The sequence below is a fragment of the Trachemys scripta genome, chromosome 4 (genome assembly GCF_013100865.1).
Source record: "Trachemys scripta elegans isolate TJP31775 chromosome 4, CAS_Tse_1.0, whole genome shotgun sequence".
NCBI classification, from domain to species: domain Eukaryota; kingdom Metazoa; phylum Chordata; order Testudines; family Emydidae; genus Trachemys; species Trachemys scripta.
The window spans coordinates 135,820,657-135,842,325 of record NC_048301.1 but is presented as its reverse complement, the minus strand read 5'-3'; the positions used below and the strand labels follow the sequence as shown (position 1 = coordinate 135,842,325).

Below are 21,669 nucleotides of genomic sequence, written 5' to 3'. Positions count from 1 at the left end.
TCCTTCACACACCCTTTTGCAGCGAGAGACATAGTAGCACATGCCTTGCAGAATTTTGTGTAACTGTTCCTACAGCTAAGGAGGGAGAAGAAGAATAGAGATGGAGTTCAGGAAAAGCAGAGCTGAAACTATAAAAGCTCTAGTGCTGGAAAGAATAAAGGGTGCTTGGATGACTATACTGTCCCCCACCAAAGCTGGCAACACAAGATGTGGTGTTGTTTGGACTCTAGAAGGCAGGTCATTGTGATCAAGGAACAGTGGGTGGAGGTAAATTGTGGAGGAGCTGAGGGAAGGATTAGAGATGAGGAAAAATGGTCTTGTGGTTAAGGTTAAATAAGACTTGGGAGATTTGGGTTTAATTCTTGAAATGCCACATAATTTTTGTGCAACCTTGAGCAAGATGCTTAAATCTCTGCCTCAGTTTCCTATTTTTATAGATAATACTACTTTGCCTCATCAGAGGACTTGAGTTTAAATCTACATATATTTGGGGGTGGGTATATGGATGCCAAAGTACTGTAAAAAGATCCAAATTTAGTTAGAATGGGGTGAAAATGAAAAGAGGTGAATAGGAGTGTGTGTGGCTAATGAGGGTGTTGCTTATGAACAAAGCAACAGCTACTAGTTCTCATGCATGCTTTCTTGTAAACATCATGTGAAGGTAGAGGTGTGATGTATAGGTAGAGGTGTGGTGGTATATATATGCAGGTTAGTTTTGAAGGAGAGAGTTCAGAAAAGTATGCACAAATGAATGAAAAATTCCTTTTTGTGGAAAGGAGATATGAAGATTAAAGAAATGCAGACTGTGTGGGTGTATGGGGAAGGGAGAGAGTAGTAGGGAAGTTCATGGAATAAGTTTGTGTAGAGTTTCAAACCAGGAGAGCTGTTCTCAATTGAAAATAAAAGATAAGCTAGGGAAGGTGACATGTTGGGGGGGCGGGGAGGAAGAGAGGTGCATGTTGTGCTCCTGTTTCCTATGATAGAGAGAACTTGGGGGCAGCATTCTGGATCCCCTGAAGTTTCAAGAGCAGAGATTTAGGAAGATTATGGAGGAAATTGCAACAAATAAGGCAGGAAGTGACTAAAGCATTGTCGTGTTCACTGGCTTCATTCCTAAAACATAAGGTGGGTTGAGCAAGCTTGATCCGTTTTTAAATGTGACCTTGTGTTTAAAAGAACACAACTCATAGTTTGTTTCAAAATCTGGATTTTCAATTCTCTTCCATATTAGAGATGGGTCTGACACTTGGAAGGCGGAAATAGCCAGTAGAGGGGTGATGTGGGTATCAAAGGAAATAATGTCTGAAGAATTCCATTGTGCAGACAGGTGTAAGCCTCAGACTTGCCATCCTTAAGGAGATTAGATGGGAAGTGGAAGGATCAGCATGAGTAGGGAGAGCTGTAGTTCTGTTATCTGTGTAGAAGTATTATCTATGCTTTCCATTTCCTTAGAGTATATTACCTCTAGGAATAAATGGGGAAGGGGCATGTAAAAGGTATCTAAGAGGTGACCACTGGCTTCTGAGTGTTTGGGATTAATGGAGAATAATGTGTAATTGTCATTATTTATCCTCCTCTAACTGATTCAAGCTTGGACTCTGCTGCAGTGAGAGCTGCTTTGTTGGGCTTCAGTCCAGCCCCTCATTACATGAGCTCTCATTAGTATGAAGAACACTCAGATGATATTGTGCTAACAAAACTGAAATACTTTTACAGCAATCCTCACTTGATGCTGAGATCTGTTAAATGTCAAGGTAATGCAGCAGCTATAGGCAACATGCCTAACTAGTGAAGTTCTCTTGCTCCCTAGTCGTTGAAAGCTCTTTGGTGCGTGGTTTCTACAATCTGTATGTGTAGAGTGTCTTAGGTTTGGGGGCACCTTATGCAAAAATATGCACATGGGATCCCAAGCTGCCTGTTGTGAGTAACATTGTGGGATGGAAAGTAGAATAATTGACAACTTGGTGGGTGAGGAGAGTAGAAATCTTGCCACTGCTGGAGAGGTGTGTGGTGTGAAGAAGTGAGTAAGGCAGGGGGCTGGAGAGAGTTCCATAGACATGGAGGGGAATGACAATAGGACATGTTAATGGCTGGATGGATTTAGCTGGGTTGCTCAGTATTGGAAGGCAATTAGAAGATTGGATTGAGGGGGGTATGTCATGAGAGGTTCCTGAATTCTCTAGCTTTGCCCGTCCTATGCAATGGCTTCCAGCATGCCTGTCCACCATGGTACCATAAACATGCATTTTTGTCCCATTAAAAATTGGCCTCCCTAGTAAATTGTGAGGATTCTGACTGCCAATGGATTCAAATACTCCAAACAGCAGAGCACCAAATGTGTAGGAAAGTTTTATCTGCTTCAAGATTTGGAGCTTCCAGTCTCTGTTGTGCTGAAGCAAAGGAGTGGGCTGGCCAGGATGTATTTGATTTAAATAATGATTTAAATCACTAGTCAGGAAGACTCGATTTTAATCATGGATTTCTACATAACAGTGCATTCTTGTTGGTTGTTATAACCTTAATACATATTCTTCACAACTCAGAGATGGATGTAGGTTTCATTTTTAGAAAGTACACACTATACATTTTTAAAGTGATTTATTTTGAAAACTTTTCAGATTCATTTTCTGATATAGCTATAAAAGTAATGATTGTTTAGTTATTTCATTTACCAAAGGTAATTATTTATGAAGTCATTGGGAGGTGAACTATCTCCAATTCAACAGGTCAATCATTAATATTTGGAGGATTTTCTTGCCATGCTGTATTAGGAGGAGAACATCACCAGACAGACATTTCAATTGTTTTATTTAATTAAAACAACAACATTGTGTATTCTGGATTTTTTTCTTCAACAGCAAACATATAATTTAACAAAACAAGCATATGAATTTTTGAATTTAGTTAAACATTCAAGTTTTTTTTAAATTGGTTTGTTTTTGTTAAAATTGTTTTTAACTAAAATAGTTAAATGAAATATTAAAAAAAAAAATAGACTGTCAGCCAGGTCAACATGAGAAACTTAAAATATTGACTTCTGCAGCTAACTCCGTTGTCTTCTCCTTCATTTTCCTGTTTGTTCATAATCTGGAAAAGAAAAACAAGCTTTCCTGCTTTTTCAGGTCCCAAATGATTTCTCAGTTTGGAATGAATTAGTCCAAAAGAGGAAAATATTCTTTCTACACCAGCAGAAGAAGCTACAGCCGTTAAGTGAGATTGTTACTTCAACAGTCTCTGAATCCAAGTGCTTAAGTGACTTCCACCAGTTCACTGGTGTGACTTTCTTTAAAACATCATCAGCAAACATATATTTCTTGAATGGTTCACCCTTAGCTCAGAAGTTTATTATAGTTGGCGTTATGGAGGGATGATTGCTGGATGTCCATGTCATAGCCAACTCCTTTTCTTCAGCAGTTAAGGTTTGACCCTGATACCGAGTATTGAGAATATTTGCAAGAAAAGGAGCTGGAGATAGTGCTTGTCCCATTCATTTATTTTTAATGCTTGTAATTTAACTCTGTCATTGCATATTTCTCTCTTTAAGATCTCACTCCGTTCGTTCCAATTTTCAGCAGCGTCCGCAATAAAACAGCTATTTCCCTGCATTTTGTTCAAGACTACAGAAATAGGCTTCAGGGTATTCAGCATGTGTTCAACATTTCTCTTAAACCCAATGTTGAGAACTTTGGTTGTGACAGTGCCATCTATTTTTTCACGAATTTGTTCACAAACTGTCATCAGATTAGGCCAGTTCTTGATAAAGTGCTCAGAACATTCAACTACTGAATTCCATTGCACGTCTTGTGGGAGAGTTAGCTTGGGTTCTCCCACTTTTTTCATAGCAGCTGGTGCAAAGTGGTTGTTATGGCAGTATTTTGCAATTTCAACAACATTACTCTTTGTTTCTGGAACACTGAAGTCTTTGGCTAGGAGGTGCATCAAATGAGCACTGCAACCGTATGTTATTAGCTTGAGACTCTTCTAAAATTCTTCTCATCTTGGATACATTTGCAGCATTGTCTGTGACCAAGCTGCATACTAGACATTTGAATTTTTTTGACAGTTTGTTATAGCTTTTACTGCTACTTCTTGTAAGTATTCTGCTGTATGCGCATTTCCTGATGTATCAATTGTTTCTGTAAGGAAGACATTCCCTTCTGTTGTCACACAAGCACATACAACAGGATCATTGTGGACATTGCTTCCCTTCTAGTGACAGAATGGTATGGTAGATCTCAAATCAATGAAGGCTACACTCAGAAAGACCTCAAGATTTCTGGAATATGCTGCTCAGTTTCACTTTTGTTTCTACTGCCTGTCCCTCCCTTCTCACATTTATCTCCAGACTTCTTCTCCTTGTCCATTCTGTTCCCCCCCCCAACAATCTTCTATTCACTGAACTTTTTGAAACTTTGCACTTTTAGAGAGAGGTAAGGGATTGACTCTGTATGCAAATTTGCAGAGGGACAATAGGGTTGAGGTCTGTTATTTCTCTTTATTTATTAAAAACATTTTTGCTGTTAACAAGCATGTTCTCTCTGGAGACACAAATCCACAGTTTGAGAACTGCAAAATTAAGCATCTCTGATGGCATCTTCTAGACTGAGCACTGAGTCCCATTCGATAGATAGAAAGTTAACCTAATTAATGTATACAGAAGCCCCTGGAACTACATAAAATTGGTTCCCTAATCCATGAACTGTTGGAACTCATTTACAAAACTTTTCTTAAACGTTACATGAATATATTGTCTCATAGTATAGAATTAGAATTTATAATCCCTATTCCATGATGATACCTTTGAGCTATAATGTATCTTAATTAAAACTAGCTTTAGATAAGTTTTTTCCTCAAAAAACATTTTCTCAAAAAAATCCGATTTAAATAAAAAAAAATCATTTTTTTTTTTTTTAAATCATTGATTTTTATCCACCCTGGGGCTGGTAAGCAATACACAGATGCCCACAGCAAAGGGAGCTGGGCCACAATCTTCAGTTTAAAATGGAGAAGGGAGCGCACTGTGGAAATCTGCTGCGGTGTATTCAAAAACAGATCAGGTCACAGCATGATGTCTCCTTATTCACTACCATGTCTTGGTTTGGGCTGCAGGGTGTACTGTGCAGGCTGGTCCTGCAAAGAAACAACATCTGGGCAACCTCTTTCCCCTTGAAAAAGGGTCTGTACAACTAATACTAAGTGCATGATAGAGCAGAGGTTGACTGTGGTGTTGGTCCATCAGTATCTTGTGTACCTGCCTTTTCTTGCCCCTCCCACTTTTAAAATTCCCTTGCAATTAACAACTGTTGGCCAATTATGTAATTGTATAGTAATTATCTGGTTAGGCAGGTAAGGATCAGAATAGTATCAGGGTGAAAATGGTTTTTGCATAAAGGTCACTGCACAGGGTCTTCCAGACTTCAAAGGAACAAGTCCATGGGGCTGGATGCACTGCATCAGAGGGTGCTAAAGGAGTTGGCAAATGTGATTGCAGAGCCATTGGCCATTGTTTTTGAAAACTCATGGTGATCGGGGGAGGTTCAGGATGACTGGAAAAAGGCTAATGGTAGTGCCCATCTTTAAAAAAGGGAAGGAGGAGGATCTGGGAAACTACAGGCCATTCAGCCTCACCTCAGTCCCTGGAAAAATCATGGAGCAAGTCCTCAAGGAATCAATTTTGAAGCACTTAAAGGAGAGGAAAGTGATCAGGAACAGTCAGCATAGATTCACCAAGGGCAAGTCATGCCTGACTAACCTAATTGCCTTCTATGATGAGATAACTGGCTCTGTGGATGAGGGGAAAGCAGTGGGTGCGTTATTCTTTGACTTTAGCAAAGCTTTTGATATGGTCTCCCACAGTATTCTTGTCAGTAAGTTAAAGAAATATGGGCTGCATGAATGAACTATAAGGTGGATAGAAAGCTGGCTAGCTCATCAGGCTCAACGGGTAGTGATCAACTGCTCCATGTGTAGTTGGGAGCCGGTATTAGGTGGAGTGCCCCAAGGGTCGGTCCTGGGGCCAGTTTTGTTCAATATCTTCATTAATGATCTGGAGGATGGCATGGATTGCACCCTCAGTAAGTTTGCAGATGACACTAAACTGGGAGGAGCGGTAGATACGCTGGAGAGTAGGGATAGGATATAGAGGGACCTAGACAAATTAGAGGATTGGGCCAAAAGAAATCTGATGAGGTTCAATAAGGACAAGTGCAGAGTCCTGCATTTAGGACGGAAGAATCCCATGCACTGCTACAGACTAGGGACCGAGTGGCTAGGCAGCAGTTCTGCAGAAAAGGACCTAGGGGTTACAGTGGACAAGAAGCTGGATATGAGTCAACAGTGTGCTCTTCTTGCCAAGAAGGCTAACGGCCTTTTGGACTGTATAAGTAGGAGCATTGCCAGCAGATTGAGGGACAAGGTCATTCCCCTCTATTCAGCATTGGTGAGGTCTCATCTGGAGTACTGTGTCCAGTTTTGGGCCCCACATTACAAGAAGGATATGGAAAAATTGGAGAGTCCAGCAGAGTCGACAAAAATGATTAGGGGGCTGGAGCACATGACTTATGAGGAGAGGCTGAGAGAACTGGGATTATTTAGTCTGCGGAAGAGAAGAATGAGGGGGGATTTGATAGCTGCTTTCAACTGCCTCAAAGGGAGTTCCAAAGAGCAGGGCCGGCTTTAGGCCAATTCCACCAGTTCCCCCGAATCGGGCCCCGCGCCCAGTGGTAGGGTCACCCAGAGTGGGGGGCAAGTGGCAGAGACTCCCTTCCCTGGCTAGAGGCACCTTTTTAATTTTTACTCACCCGGCGGCGCTCCGGGTCTTTGGCGGCAGGTCCTTCACTCGCTCCGGGTCTTTGGCGGCGGGTCCTTCAGTGCCGCCAAAGACCCGGAGCTAGTGAAGGACCCGCCGCCAAAGACTAGGAGCACTGCCCGGTGAGTACAAGCCCCACGTGTTTTTTTTAACGTGGGTTTTTTTTTTTTTAGTCATCCCTGTTGGGGCCCCGTCGAAACTGTTCGAATCGGGCCCCGCACTTCCTAAAGCCGGCCCTGCCAAAGAGGATGTATCTAGAGTGTTCTCAGTGGTAGCAGATGACAGAACAAGAAGCAATGGTCTCAAGTTGCAGTGGGGGAGGTATTAAGAAAAACTATTTCATTAGGAGGGTGATGAAGCACTGGAATGGGTTACCTAGGGAGGTGGTGTTATCTCCTTCCTTAGAGGTTTTTAAGTTCAGGCTTGACAAAGCCCTGGCTGAGATGATTATGTTGGGGATTGGTCCTGCTTTGAGCAGGGTGTTGGACTAGATGACCTCCTGAGGTCCCTTCCAACCCTGATATTCTATGAGCGTCTCTTCTTTGGCCCATAAGGTTCCTGTGACTGCAGCTATGATTCTAAATTGGAAGCTGACTAAGCAACAATTCCATTCTGCAGACCTGATCCAGGGGAGGGGGATCAATAAATATCCCAGATTGTCTTCTGCTGAAAAAAATCCCAGAGGGGCAGAGGGAGAAGAGAAAACAATAACAAATTGTTTAGTTGCACAGAGGAAATACTGCAAACTCTAGGAGAGAAGTCTACTGTAAATAATTGTCAGTGCACCTGGTAGATACTACTGTGATAGAGGCCTAAAAATAACTATAATTTAGGTTATATTTGAGGTAATTTTGATTATCGCTGCAATTTAATGACCAGAGTTAGGGCTTGGCTACACTGACACTTTACAGCACTGCAACTTTCTTGTTCAGGTATGTGAAAAAACACCCCCCTGAGCACAGCAAGTTACAATGCTGAAAAGCACCAGTGTAAACAGTGCCCCAGCTCTGGGAGCCGTGCTCCCAGCATTGTAAACTAATCCCCTCATGGAGGTGGAGTACTTGCAGCTCTGGGAGAGCTTTCTCCCAGTGCTGGCATGCAACCAGACTCGCACTTCAAAGCACTGCTGTGGGAGCGCTCCCACACAGCGCTTTGAAGTTTTGAGTGTAGCCAGGGCCTAAGTGTCTTCCTCTTCCCTACTCATGAGATGACAATGAAGTGAAAGTGCTGTGGTGTTGACCTACTGTGTGCATGAGGCTTCTTGTAACTTGACAGTGAATAGCTGTTTGTATTGTGGTAGTGATTAGGAGCCTTAGTCATGGTCGAAGACCCCATTGTGCTAGATGTTTTACAAACTCATAACAAACACTGTTCCTGCCTCAAAGAATTTATGCGAAGTAAATCTCTGGGTGTGTAAGATTATTGGTTGTTTATGTTGTCAACAAAATAAAATTGGACTTCCCGGCTCTTTGAGCTCTGGTCAAGTGAAAAATTCTCTAAGTTAAATCTGTGTGTGTAATTCCAGTCTGGCAAAGAAAAACAATTCTTTCCCTCAAATGTTCTGTGAATTGCTTCGGACCATTTTGAAACAACTAGATCCCTTACTAGTTACAGTAAAAATAGGAGGGCTTTTCTGTGATCTACCTGAGAAGAGGCTATGCCAGTGAGGAGGAGCATTCTCATGAAGAGTCTGTATTGGTGTGAGAACAGGAGTGGGGAAATTGCCGACTCGAAGAAAAATATGTTGTTCTGCCGTGTTATCCTCGTAAATGGAATCTGAGCCCTTTGTAGTTGACCCTATTTGATGAGAGAGAGACACTTAGATCTTGTCTAGATTAAGATTTAAAGGTATGATGGAGTTACTTAGTTTAGGTTTCAGAGTAGCAGCCATGTTAGTCTGTATCTGCAAAAAGAACAGGAGTACTTGTGGCACCTTAGAGACTAACAAATTTATTAGAGCATAAGCTTTCGTGGGCTACAGCCCACTTCTTCGGATGCATAACTTACTTAGCTCAGTGTAATTAATACCTAAAACTCTAGTCAACACAAAGTAATTGCACTCTAGAACATACAAAACTGGTTGAGTTTAGGCTTTTAATATCTTTAGCATGGTCTGTGGCATGGTTTAAATACAGTTCTTGTAGCAGCATAACTACTTTAGTTGAATGTGACTTTTTTTATCAAAACAGTTATACGGATCCAGCACCCTGGTGTAGATGCAGTTACATTGGGGTATAAGGCACCTTTCTACCAATATAACTTATTCCACTTTCTTCATGGGAATAAGCTGTACCAACATAAGCACCTTTTGTAGTGGTACAACTGCATCTGCACTAGGGGTTATATCACTTGAACTACACCAGTGTAAAGTGTATAACTTTAGTGTGTTGACAACCTGTAAAATTTTATAACTTTTGTCTTGACTATAATTTTAGAACATATAATTTAGATCAAAGTAGGTAACTCGATCTAACACTTAAATCGTAGTCTGGACTAGACTTTAGTTCACTCTATCTAAATCATGTTGGGTCAGCCAATATGCAGAATTCTATAAGAAGTGAGGACATCTCAGGGATGGCCCACAGATATCTTTAGGTCAGGGGTGTTCTCAACAAAAGTTTTGGTGGCCTCAGAGTGCTGGTGGCTGCTCTGACAATTTCTCCTAAAATCCGTAATTAGCCTTAGGAAAAATAAACAAATATGCACATAGCTATGTCCAAATCATTATAATTTATTTATGTAGAGATTTTTTTTCAGACTCAATAATAAAAATAACGTACAGTTGTCTCTATTCTTTACTGGACCTAAACAGAATAGAAACACAAGGTGCTTTGCATGTTTGCTTTTTTGGTTGCCCCCTTTTTTTAGACTTTCTAGCTCTCATGTCTGCTACTATGAAAAGTAATATTTGTATATTAATACTGTATCGCCTTTCACAGCAGATTTACTCAGCCCTGGCAAGCTAAGGGACAAATTTAAGCCCTGGAGGGGAGATGTCTAGGGAGGCGTGTGTGATGGGGCAATGGGGAGGCTGGATGGAGGGCTGAAGGAGGCAGCAGTGGTCAGGGCAATTTGGGGGGGGTTAGAGCCTGGGGTCAGAGCCTGGGGTCAGGATGCACGGTGGGGGGGACAGGGCAACGTGGGGTGGTGAGGCCAGAGCCTGAAGCCCAGTGTCTGGGGGGTGGAGCCCACTGCCCGTGGGAAGGTGGGGAACTTGCATTGATCGCCAGCTCCTACAGTGTTTGAGGCTCCAGAAGGGGCCAGGGACCAGTCCCTGTTGATGGCCCTGGGGGAGGATCTGCTGCTACCTCCCTCCCCCAATCACTGCCCAGGAGACTGTGGCAGCAAGAAAAGCCCCTGGTCTCCACATTTGAGAGAGGCTGCTTTAGGTTCTTTTTTCAAGTGTGGGTCCCTATGTATATTCCACACATGGGTGTGCATGCATCTAAGACTGGAATATCTTGCAAGTATCTTCTGGTCCACGCCTGCTCCCTGGAGCTCCTTGTGCTCAGTACTGAAGGTGTAAGGGGAGATGTGAATCAACTGTCTCTCCAGTTCCTTCTTACCACTGCATGGTTTGAGTTGGAATCCACTGGGTCTGGAGCTATCCTCGCATAGTTTGCATCTCTGTGAACATAATTGTATGTAGCTTGTGAAAGTTATAATATTTTATGTAGTTTAGCTTATTTTTTCTGCACCCCACAGACTCTCTACTTCCCCTCCTTTCAGGAATAGAACTATGCTCAGAATTCCAGGATTTAAAAACTCTCCTGTCCTTGCTCCTTCTCCATATGTGACAGTCACTACCTTTACTGCCTTGAGGAGGCACATATCTCTGCCGAGTGCAATATCTGTTGCTCCTTTCTATCTCGGACCTTAGAGCAGTGGTTCTTAACCTTTCCAAACTACTATATCCCTTTCAGGAATCTGATTTGTCTTGCATACCCCAAGTTTCACCTAACTTAAAAACTACTTGCTTACAAAATCAGACATAAAAATATAAGTGTCATGGCACACTATTACTGAAATTGCTTACTTTCTCATATTTACCATATAATTATAAAATAAACTGATTCAAATATAAGTATTGCATTTACATTTCAGTGTGGTATTTGAGCCTGTTTTTCACTTGTGAGCCTGGTCTGCAGCCTGAGCCCCACCGCCCGGGGCTGAAGCATGTAACTTAGCTTTGTGTGGCTTCCTGGGTAATTGCCCTGCTTGCCACACCCTAACACCGGCCCTGCACTTGTGACCCATGGTTGAGAACCACTGCCCTAGAGGGACGAGAACTTCAACTGAGGAAGCACCTCATGGAGAAAGCCGGGAGACCCCAGCCAGATCCAGGCTGGGGAGACCCCCTGTACATTATCCACAGTTCTCGAGCAGAAGTAGGATCAGATAAATCTAAAAACCCACTGTCTCAGGTCTCTCATGAGAGTAAGTGGCACTCTCTCATAGACATAAAAACAGATCCCCCCTCTAATTCTGCTTACAGGAGAAGAGATCCTTCCCCAACTCCATCCAAGTCGGGTGAGTCTTCCCGTGCAGGTTCCAAGGACTTAGGTCTGCCTAAACTTCCTGATCACAAAGGGAAAGCGTGCAGGAGCAAAGCTGAAGGATCAACATCTGCTGGTACTGATGAAGAGCTCCAGACAAGACTCCCTCTCTCGCGTTCCGCTCTTCCCTTCCCCCCCCCCCCCCCCGCCCCGTGGTACTTGCCTGATCCGGTGAAGAACCATTAAGTGTCGCAGCACTGGATCTGGTGGAATCGACAACCAGGACCCCTCATACTCTGGGACGGACTGAGACAAGTACTACCCCAAAGAACATTTTTACCCTCCTGAACCCACACTCTCCTTTACTTTCATACTCAGTGCTTCTGAGGGACATTTTGAGCCCAGAAAAAGCATATCACTTCAAGGAAAGGGAGTTACTCCCCTAGTCTGGCCACGAGCCAGAGCTTCCTCCCACCAGCACTGACAGTATCGCCGATGGAGCCAGAACTGCCGTTTTTGTTGGCTGAATATGATGTTTAGGACGAACTATCTCCCTGGGTTGGGAAAGTGGTTAGTCCAGACAGGGCCTTCAGAGTTTCTTGGACCAGTCCTTTTCACAAGCAGGGTTACCCTCCAAGACATCACTGGTACGCAGTGCTTTGGGCATCCTCCCAAGCCAGCTTTTGACCCTTCATAACTTGTCCTATTGGGCTCCTAATGCATGATACCCCAGATCTGTGAACTCTCCCAGAGAGTCACACCATCCCTCTACTCCTAATGAACAGCAACTGGCTCTGCAGGAGTATGTAGAGGAGGATGAGTTAGTTGGGTCTGCCGGTGCAGACAGGTGTATTATTTGCCCCGTCTTCACCTTTCCCACCTGATCACCCTGGGTAATACCAGGAACTATTGTGGAGGATGACAAAACTTCAGATTCCATCAGAAGAAGTTCAGAATATGTGGCACAAACCCTTGGATAGCCTGGAGCCCACCGGAGCCAATCAGGTAGCTCTCCTGGTGAATGAGGCCATTATGAAACCAGCTAGCATGGTATGGCATACACTGGCAATGTGTACCCCACCTCAGAGGAAGAGCTGAGAAACATTACTTTGTGCCTGAGAAAGGGACAGAATTCTTGTTCACCCACCCTGCCCCCACCTCCCTAGTAGTACAAGTAGCCATGGAAATATCCAGGCACAATACTCTAATACCTTACTGACAAGGAAGCTGAATGCCTGGACCTTCTGGGGAAGAAAGTATTTACATTTATCAGCCTCCAATTCAGACACTCTTAACTACTAGGCCCTGTTAGCAAAATATGATTTTATGATCTACTTAAAATTCCTGGAGTTCAAAGATAAGTCTCTCCAAGGAGGATAGGATTTAATTCCAAGCCCTTGTTGACAAAAGTAGACTCGTGGCTAAAACCTCACTGCAAGCTGCAGTGGATGCGACTGCAATAGTAATATGGCAAGAGTTTGGGCTTCATTCTTTGGGGTTCCCCAGAGAAGTTCAGAACACCATTGAATGCTTTTCCCCAAAAGAAACCATTTTATCTAATGAGAACAGAAAAGTCTTTGCACTCATTAAAAGACTTTCAGACAGTCCTTCTGCTCCCTCAGCATTTTATACCCTGGCCCCAAAGAGGAAGCATTCTAAACAGGTATATAAGCCAAGGCCTTTTCCACAGCATTTGTACCACCAATAACCATATGAACCCACACAAGCATCAAAGGATCGGAGACCTAGGTATGCAGCCCCATCCACCTCAACGACAGTCACTCAACCTCATCCACCAGCTAAATGTTACCTTTTGTTGGGAGCCTCAAGAGTTGCAAACTAATAATGATGCCATCCTCACCTGTTTCCAAAGTCCACTTTGGTCTCCTAATGTACTTTGCACACAACTGTAGAGGGCTATAATAATGGACAAGTGGGTACTAGATATCATCCATTTTGGCTACACAGAGTTCCTTTCCCCATCTCCTTCAAAACCCGATTCCCAGTTCCTCTTCAGGGACTACTCTCAGAAGGAGATCCTTTGACAGTAGGTGGACTCTCTCCTCAAACGAGCTATAGAGCAAGTGCCACCTCAGCATCAAGGGAGAGTGTTCTTCTTAACTGTTTTGTAGTTTACAAGAAGGGAGGATGGAGGTTAATTTTTGACCTACATCAGCTATAAATACAAATATTTTTATTTGTAAATTAAGATTGCACATGTTTACATGGTCATCCATAATTCCCTCCTAGCGGGGCTGGGGGACACACACATGATTTGCAGCTCTGGACGTGAAAGATACTTACCTTCGTGTGGATGTTCACCTGGCACACATCAGCCTTCTGGTAGGACAGGAACACTACCAGTTCATGGCATCCCATTTGGGCTGGCAACACCACCACCAGGGTCTTCGTGAAGGTCTTATCTTATCACTGGTGTCAGCACAAATGAGATGAAATGGCTATACAGTCTTCTGATACTTGGACAACAGGTTTCTAGTAGGTAGATCTAAACTGGAAGTTGAGTTGGCAGCTTTTCCTTGTTCCACCTTCTGGTATCCTTGGTAATCCAAGGATATGTCTACACTACGAAATTAGGTCGAATTTATAGACGCCGGTTTTATAGAGATCGGTTGTATACAGCCGATTGTGTGTGTCCCCACATAAAATGCTCTAAGTGCATGAAGTCGGCGGACCGCGTCCACAGTACCGAGGCTAGCGTCCACTTCCGGAGAGTTGCACTATGGGTAGCTATCCCACAGTTCCTGCAGTCTCCGCTGCCCAGTGGAATTCTGGGTTGAGATCCCAATGCCTGAATGATGCAAAACAGTGTCGCGGGGGGTTCTGGGTACGTGTCGTCAGGCACCTCCCCCTCCGTCAGAGCAACGGCAGACAATCGATTCGCGCCTTTTTACCTGGGTTACCTGTGCAGACAACATGCCACGCCAAGCATGGAGCCCGCTCAGCTCAGCTCACCGTCACCGTATGTCCTCTGGGTGCCGGCAGACGTGGTACTGCATTGCTACACAGCAGCAGCTAATTGCCTTTTGGCAGTAGACGGTGCAGTATGACTGGTAGCCTTCATCGGCTATCTGGGTGCTGGCAGACGTGGGACTGGCAGACATGGGGCTGCATTGCACACAACAGCAGCCCCTTGCCTTTGAGTAGAAGATGGTATATTACGATTGATATCCGTCGTCGTCGTACTGCAGTGGCTGTCAATCATGGGCACCTGGGCAGACATGCTCAGTCCTATTGAACAGTCTCGACGATGATGGCTATCAGTCGTAGTATGCTATTTTCTGCCAAGCACCCAGAAGATGCCAAGGGCTATCAGTCATGCTGCACCGTCGTCTGCCAGCTTAAGATGTAAAAAATAGATTTGTTCTATATTCATTTGCTTCCCCCTCCCTCCATGAAATCAACGGCCTGCTAAACCCAGGGTTTTGAGTTCAATCTTTGGGGGGGGCCATTCTGTGTGACAGTTGTTTGTGTTTCTCCCTGATGCACAGCCACCTTTGTTGATTTTAATTCCCTGTACGCCATGTCGTCACTCGCCTCGCCCCTCCCTCCGTCAGATACTAGTTTCGCGCCTTTCTTCAGACCAGACGCCATAGCACTGGGATCATAGAGCCTGCTCAGATCACCGCGGCAATTATGAGCACTATGAACACCACGTGCATTGTCCTGGAGTATATGCAGAGCCAGGACATGCCAAAGCAAAACCAGGACCAGCCGAGGAGGCGATTGCAGCACAGCGACGAGAGTGATGAGGAAATTGGTATGGACATAGACCTCTCACAAAGTACAGGCCCCAGCAATGTGCAAAGCATGGTGTTACTGGGGCAGGTTCATGCCGTGGAACGCCGATTCTGGGCCCGGGAAACAAGCACAGACTGGTGGGACCGCATCGTGCTGCAGGTGTGGGACGATTCCCAGTGGCTGCAAAACTTTCGCATGCGTAAGGGCACTTTCATGGAACTTTGTGACTTGCCTTCCCCTGCCCTGAAGCGCCAGAATACCAGGATGAGAGCAGCCCTCGCAGTTGAGAAGCGAGTGGCGATAGCCCTGTGGAAGCTTGCAATGCCAGACAGCTACCGGTCAGTCGGGAATCAATTTGGAGTGGGCAAATCTACTGTGGGGGCTGCTGTGATCCAAGTTGCCAGGGCAATCAAAGACCTGCTGATATCAAGGGTAGTGACTCTGGGAAACGTGCAGGCCATAGTGGATGGCTTTGCTGCAATGGGGCAAGCAGGGCGCGGTGCGCATCAGAGAAGCTTTGAAAACGAGTTTTGTGACTGGCCAGGCTATGGTGTGAAACTTCTCTTTGTTTCTCCTTGATGAACCCTCCACCCCACCCGGTTCACTCTACTTCACTGTAAACCAACCACCCCACCTTCCCCTCCCCGCTTTGAGCACCGCTTGTAGAGGCAATAAAGTCATTGTTACTTCACATTCATGCATTCTTTATTAATTCATCACACAACTGGGGGGTTATTGCCAAGGTAGCCCGGGATGGGTGGGGGAGGAGGGAAGGAAAAGGACACACTGCAGTTTAAAACTTTAACTCTTATTGAAGGCCAGCCTTCTGATGCTCGGGCAATCATCTGGGGTGGAGTGACTGGGTGGCCGGAGGGCCCCCCCCCACCGTGTTCTTGGGCGTCTGGGTGAGGAGGCTATGGAACTTCGGTAGGAGGGCTGTTGGTTACACAGGGGCTGTAGTGGCGGTCTCTGCTCCTGCTGCCTTTCCTGCAGCTCAACCATAAGCTGGAGCATATCAGTTTGATGCTCCAGCAACCGGATCATTGACTCTTGCCTTCTGTCTGCAAGCTGACGCCACCTGTCATCTTCAGCCCGCCACTTGCTCTGTTCATCCCACGATTCAGCCCGCCACCTCTCCTCTTGTTCATACTGTACTTTTCTGTAGTCTGACATTGACTGCCTCCACGCATTCTGCTGTGCTCTTTCAGCATGGGAGGACATCTGGAGCTCCGTGAACATGTCATCCCGAGTCCGCCGTTTTCTCCTTCTAATCTTCACTAGCCTCTGTGAAGGAGAAACATTTGCAGCTGGTGGAGGAGAAGGGAGAGGTGGTTAAAAAAAGACACATTTTAGAGAACAATAGGTATACTCTGTCACGTTAAATTTTGATGTTCACATTACACAGCACATGTGCTTTCGTTACAAGGTTGCATTTTTCCTCTTATATTGAGGGCCTGCAGGTTTGGCGTGAGAGATCACTCACGCAGTGCCAGGCAACAGATTTCGGCTTGCAGGCAGCCATGGTAAGCCACAGTCTTTTGGCTTTTTTCACCTTCTTAACATGTGGGAATGGTTTCAAACAGTAGCGCCCTCATTTCCCATACCAAGCACCCGTTGGGTTGGCCATTTAAAATGGGTTTGCAATGTAAAAGGAGGGGCTGCGGTTCCCGGGTTAACATGCAGCACAAACCCAACTAACCCCCCTCCCCCCCACACCCAATTCTCTGGGATGGTCACTTCACCCCTCCCCCCCACCGCATGGCTAACAGCGGGGAACATTTCTGTTCAGCCGAGCAGGAATGGGCACCTCTGAATGTCCCCTTAATAAAATCGCCCCATTTCAACCAGGTGACCGTGAATGATATCACTCTCCTGAGGATAACAAAGAGCGATAAGGAATGGATATTGTCTGCATGCCAGCAAACACCGGGACCATACGCTGCCATGCTTTGTTATGCAATGATTCCAGACTACGTGCTACTGGCCTGGCGTGGTAAAGTGTCCTACTATGGCGGACGAGATAAGGCAGCCCTCCCCAGAAACCTTTTGCAAAGGCTTTGGGAGTACATGAAGGAGAGCTTTCTGGAGATGTCCCTGGAGGATTTCCGCTCCATCCCCATACACGTTAACAGACTTTTCCAGTAGCTGTACTGGCCGCGATTGCCAGGGCAAATTAATCAATAATCGTTAAACACGCTTGCTTTTAAACCATGTGTAATATTTACAAAAGTACAGTCACCAGAGGTCCCCGGTGTGCCCTCAGGGTCTGGGAGCACGCCTTGGGTGAGTTCGGGCTCCAGGTCCAGGGTGATAAACATATCCTGGCTGTTGGGGAAACCGGTTTTTCCGCTTCCTTGCTGCTGTGAGCTATCCACATTATCTTCATCCTCCTCTTCCTCATACTCCGAACCCTCTTCCCTGTGTGTTTCTCCAGTGAAGGAGTCATAGCACACGGTTGGGGTAGTGGTGGCTGCACCCCCTAGCATGGCATGCAGCTCCGCGTAGAAGCGGCATGTTTGCGGCTGTGCCCCAGACCTTCCGTTTGCCTCTCTGGCTTTGTGGTAGGCTTGCCTTAGCTCCTTAATTTTCACGCAGCACTGCTGTGCGTCCCTGTTATGGCCTCTGTCCTTCATGGCCTTGGAGACCTTTTCTAATATTTTGCCATTTCTTTTACTGCTTCGGAGTTCAGCTAGCACTGATTCATCTCCTCATATGGCGAGCAGATCTCTTATCTCTTCGGTCCATGCTGGAGCTCTTTTGCGATCCTGGGACTCCATCACGGTTACCTGTGCTGATGAGCTCTGCGTGGTCACCTGTGCTCTCCACACTGGGCAAACAGGAAATGAAATTTAAAGGTTCGTGGGGCTTTTCCTGTCAACCTGGTCAGTGCATCTGAGTTGAGAGCGCTGTCCAGAGCGGTCACAATGAAGCACTGTGGGATAGCTCACGGAGGCCAATAATGTCGAATTCCGTCCACACTACCCCAATTCCGACCTGCTAAGGCCGATTTTATCGCCAATCCCCTCGTCGGAGGTGGAGTAAAGAAACCGGTTTAAAGGGCCCCTTAAGTCGAAAGAAAGGTCTTTGTCGTGTGAATGTGTCCAGGCTTAATTTGATTTAACGCTGCTAAAGTCGACCTAAACTCGTAGTGTAGACCAGGCCCAAGTAAGCGTGGAAAAGTCTACTCTCACTCCCATGCAGCATAGGGACTACCCGGGACTCAATAGCAACAAGGGCCTACCTCTGTGCAAATAGATTCCATGCCATGAGTAGTCTGATAAACCAAGTAACTCACAAACCCTGGATAACAGTCTGGGCCTGTCTTTCCTGGCTATGCCACATGGCCACCTGTACCTACATAAAGCCATTCACCGGGCTACATCTCTTTTGTCTGCAACCTTGGCTCCAGTTGGTGTATATGCCAGACACAGCATGAACTTTGTCATGACAATCCTTGTCCAGTGTCAAGGCTTCACTCACCAGGTGGACAAACCCAGAACTCTTGGGCATTGGAGTCCCTGTCCTAGTTCCCACACCTGATATGACAGTAATCGCAGATGCATCCTTCACAGGCTGGGGAACCTGGATTGGTAGTCATACAGCACAAGGTACTTGGATACCTTTGGAGGCCATGATGCATATCAATCTCCTGAAACTAAGAGCAGTCAGACAGGCCTACAATGCATTCCTCCCATTCACATGATCTGGATATGTCGGGATAATATAAGGAACATGACAGTCATTTTCTGTGTAAACAAAGGGGAAAAATCCCTCCCAATGTGCATAGAGATGAGCAACTAATGGCACAGGTGTATCCAGAGCCACCTCAATTTCTTTGACATACCTCCCAGGCACTCAGAACTGATTGGAGACAATCTCATCAGGCATTTTGCCATGGATCACGAGTGGGAGTTGCAGAATTCAGTGCTGAATAATATATTCACTCAGTGTAGTACATCATCTTGGACCTGTTCATGAACAAGAAGTTAACTTCTATTATTTCAGAGCAGCATGGGGTCAGGACTCCAGGGGCAATGCTCTTCTACCGTACTGGACAGGCCACTTGAAGTATGCTTTCCCTTCCATCCCACTACGACCCCAGGTTCTATGGATGATTAGTCACCATGAAGCATGAGTCATTCTCAGTGCACCCTATTGGCACAGACAATGCTGATTTCCAGACTTTCTACAAATGTCAACCTGTTAACCCATCTGCATTCCGTCCTTATCAGACTTGCTAACTCAAGAGCCATGGAATCAGACATCCCAACCCAACTCTTTAAACTCACAGCTAGGTCTGACGCCCATCCTAATATCAAGAGTGTTCGTGTTTGGTGGCCATTCAAACTCTTCTTAATTACAGCAGGAAAGACTACCAGAAAATGTTGTTTGCAATGTTGTAGCAGTGTTGGTCATAGGGTGTTAGGAAAACAAGGTGGGTGAGTAATATCTTTTGTTGGACCAACTTCTGTTGTTGAAAGAGGCAAGCTATTGAGCTACATGGAGCTATTCTTCAGGTGTGAGAAAGATATTCAGGTTTCACAGATCTGAAGAAGAGCTCTATGTAGTTCAAAAGCCTGCCTCTTTCACCAACAGAAGTAGGTCCAATAGAAGATATTACTTCACCTACCTTTTCTCTCTGCCAGAAAATGTTATCTAGCCAAATTGAGGTGTGTTTACCTGTTGCAACAGAGTCAGTTATCAAGGGCAGTAGGTATTCCTGCTATTTTAGACTACCTCCTCGCTCTCAAGATGTTGGGTCTTTTTATTAGGTCACTGCAGCTTCACTTAGCAACAATCAGTGTATTCCCTCCTCCAGTAGATGGCTATTCTGCTTTTACTCATCCAGTAACAGCCAGATTCCTAAAGAGTAAGACTGACTTCCCACCAGTAGTGAACCCACTACCACAGTAGAACCTCGATGTCGTACTTTCAGACCATTGCCCATGTGCTCCATGTCCCACCTGTCTTTTGAAGGTCACCTTCTTGGTCACCATTTACATCAGCCAGAAGGGTAGGTGAGCTGGATGCCCTCGTGGATGACCCGACATACAGTGCATTTCATAAAGAGAAGGAATCCATTTGCCTCCACCTGAAATTCGTCCTGAAGGTAACTTTCAAGTTCCACATAAACCAGTCAACTCACTGGTATCTTCCCTGAAGCCTCATGCCTCAAGTGAGGAGAACAGACTTCATTCTCTCAACATCAGATGAGCATTCGCATTCTACCTGCAAAGAACAAAACTGTTTAGAAAATCACCTGAATAATTTTTGCTATGGGAGAGCAAGCAGTGGGACAAGTAATATCTGCTCCAAGATTAAGTTTGGTTTCTGACTGTATGTTCCTTTGCTATCAGTTGGGTAATCTCCCTTCCTTGGACCAGGTGAGGGACCTTTCCACTAGAGCAGTGATTTTCAACCTTTTTTCATTTGTGGACCCCTACAGAAATTTTGAATGGAGGTGTGGACCACTTTGGAAATCTTACACATAGTCTGCAGAACCCAACTAGAGCACAGGTGACCTCCGTAGCAACACTTCAGGAAGTGCTATGCTGGACATTTGTACAGGAGCAACCTGGAATTCCATTCATGCTTTCACTAAGCATTGCACTTTGGTTCAAGCCTCTTCTCCTGATGCAGCCTTTGGAATGGCAATGTTACAAACATCTGTATGGCTGGCATCCTTGCACTCCCCTCTTCCTATTTGAGTACTGCTTTCCAGCCACCCATACATGGAATAACTAGAGGGACCAGCACTCAAAGAAGAAATGGAGGTTATGTGCCTGTAACTGGGAGTTTTTTGGGGGGTATGGTCTCTCTCTCTATTCTGCTACCCATCCTCCTGCCCCTCTGCTTCAGATCATGACTGGATTCATGGTAGAGAAGGACCTGGAGAGGTGGGTCGGTCTGCACCTCCCCTTGTGCTCTCAGTGCTGAGCATGAGGAGATCCAGGGCACAAGTGTGAATCAACAGACACTATTTGCTAGATTTTTCCGGTCTCAGGCACGTGATGCGCTTGCATATCCACATATAGAATACAGATAAGGGCCACAAATCTCAAAGAACTTCCCATTACAAGTAACCTTCAATTATTTACTCACGTGCAGGTCTCCTGTTGTACTGCAGCACTCCCTGCTTTTCCAATCCTTTGCTGTCCTTGAGCAATGGTTGCTAGTTATCTTAAATAGCTGTGCTTGTTGCTGCAGACTGATTCAGAAACTAAACTCATGTAGCCAGTCATGTCACTTGCGACCAAAGTTGAATTTCAGCCTCTGCCTCTTGTGGCAAAAGGCTCAGATCTGACTTGATATGCCTCAGGTCAAGCTCATTTTATTACCTACATTTGTATAGCTTTAGCTTGGAAGCCCTGAAACACCCTTCTTTCTGGCATGGCAACCAGATTTTCCTTCTGTTGGGACTTGTTTGCAAGAAGCCTGTTTTTCCCAACACAGATGCCCCTGTGCCTTTTTAATGTTTGTCAGTTTGTACCAGTAACTGCATCGCAAGAATGAGATCTCTTTCCAAAGCATTTGAAGTGGGCATTTCAGTAATCTGGGACTAGTGATGTATCTGGAGTTGGGCAGAGTGCAAGCCCAGTGCAGCCC

General features: G+C 45.2%; 1 protein-coding gene across 3 annotated transcripts in view; it reads left to right on the top strand.

Annotated features, from left to right (window-relative positions):
* Window positions 1–21,669, top strand: part of KDM2A (lysine demethylase 2A) — an 87,446-nt gene that overhangs the window by 17,974 nt on the left and 47,803 nt on the right. Inside the window, exon 2 of one of the 3 annotated variants that reach the window (XM_034767746.1) lies at window positions 11,304–11,338. The exons of the other annotated variants lie outside the window; for them this stretch is intronic. The gene's annotated coding sequence lies outside the window, so the exon portion shown is untranslated. The remainder of the gene's footprint in view (window positions 1–11,303; window positions 11,339–21,669) is intronic. 3 annotated transcript variants of the gene reach the window in all.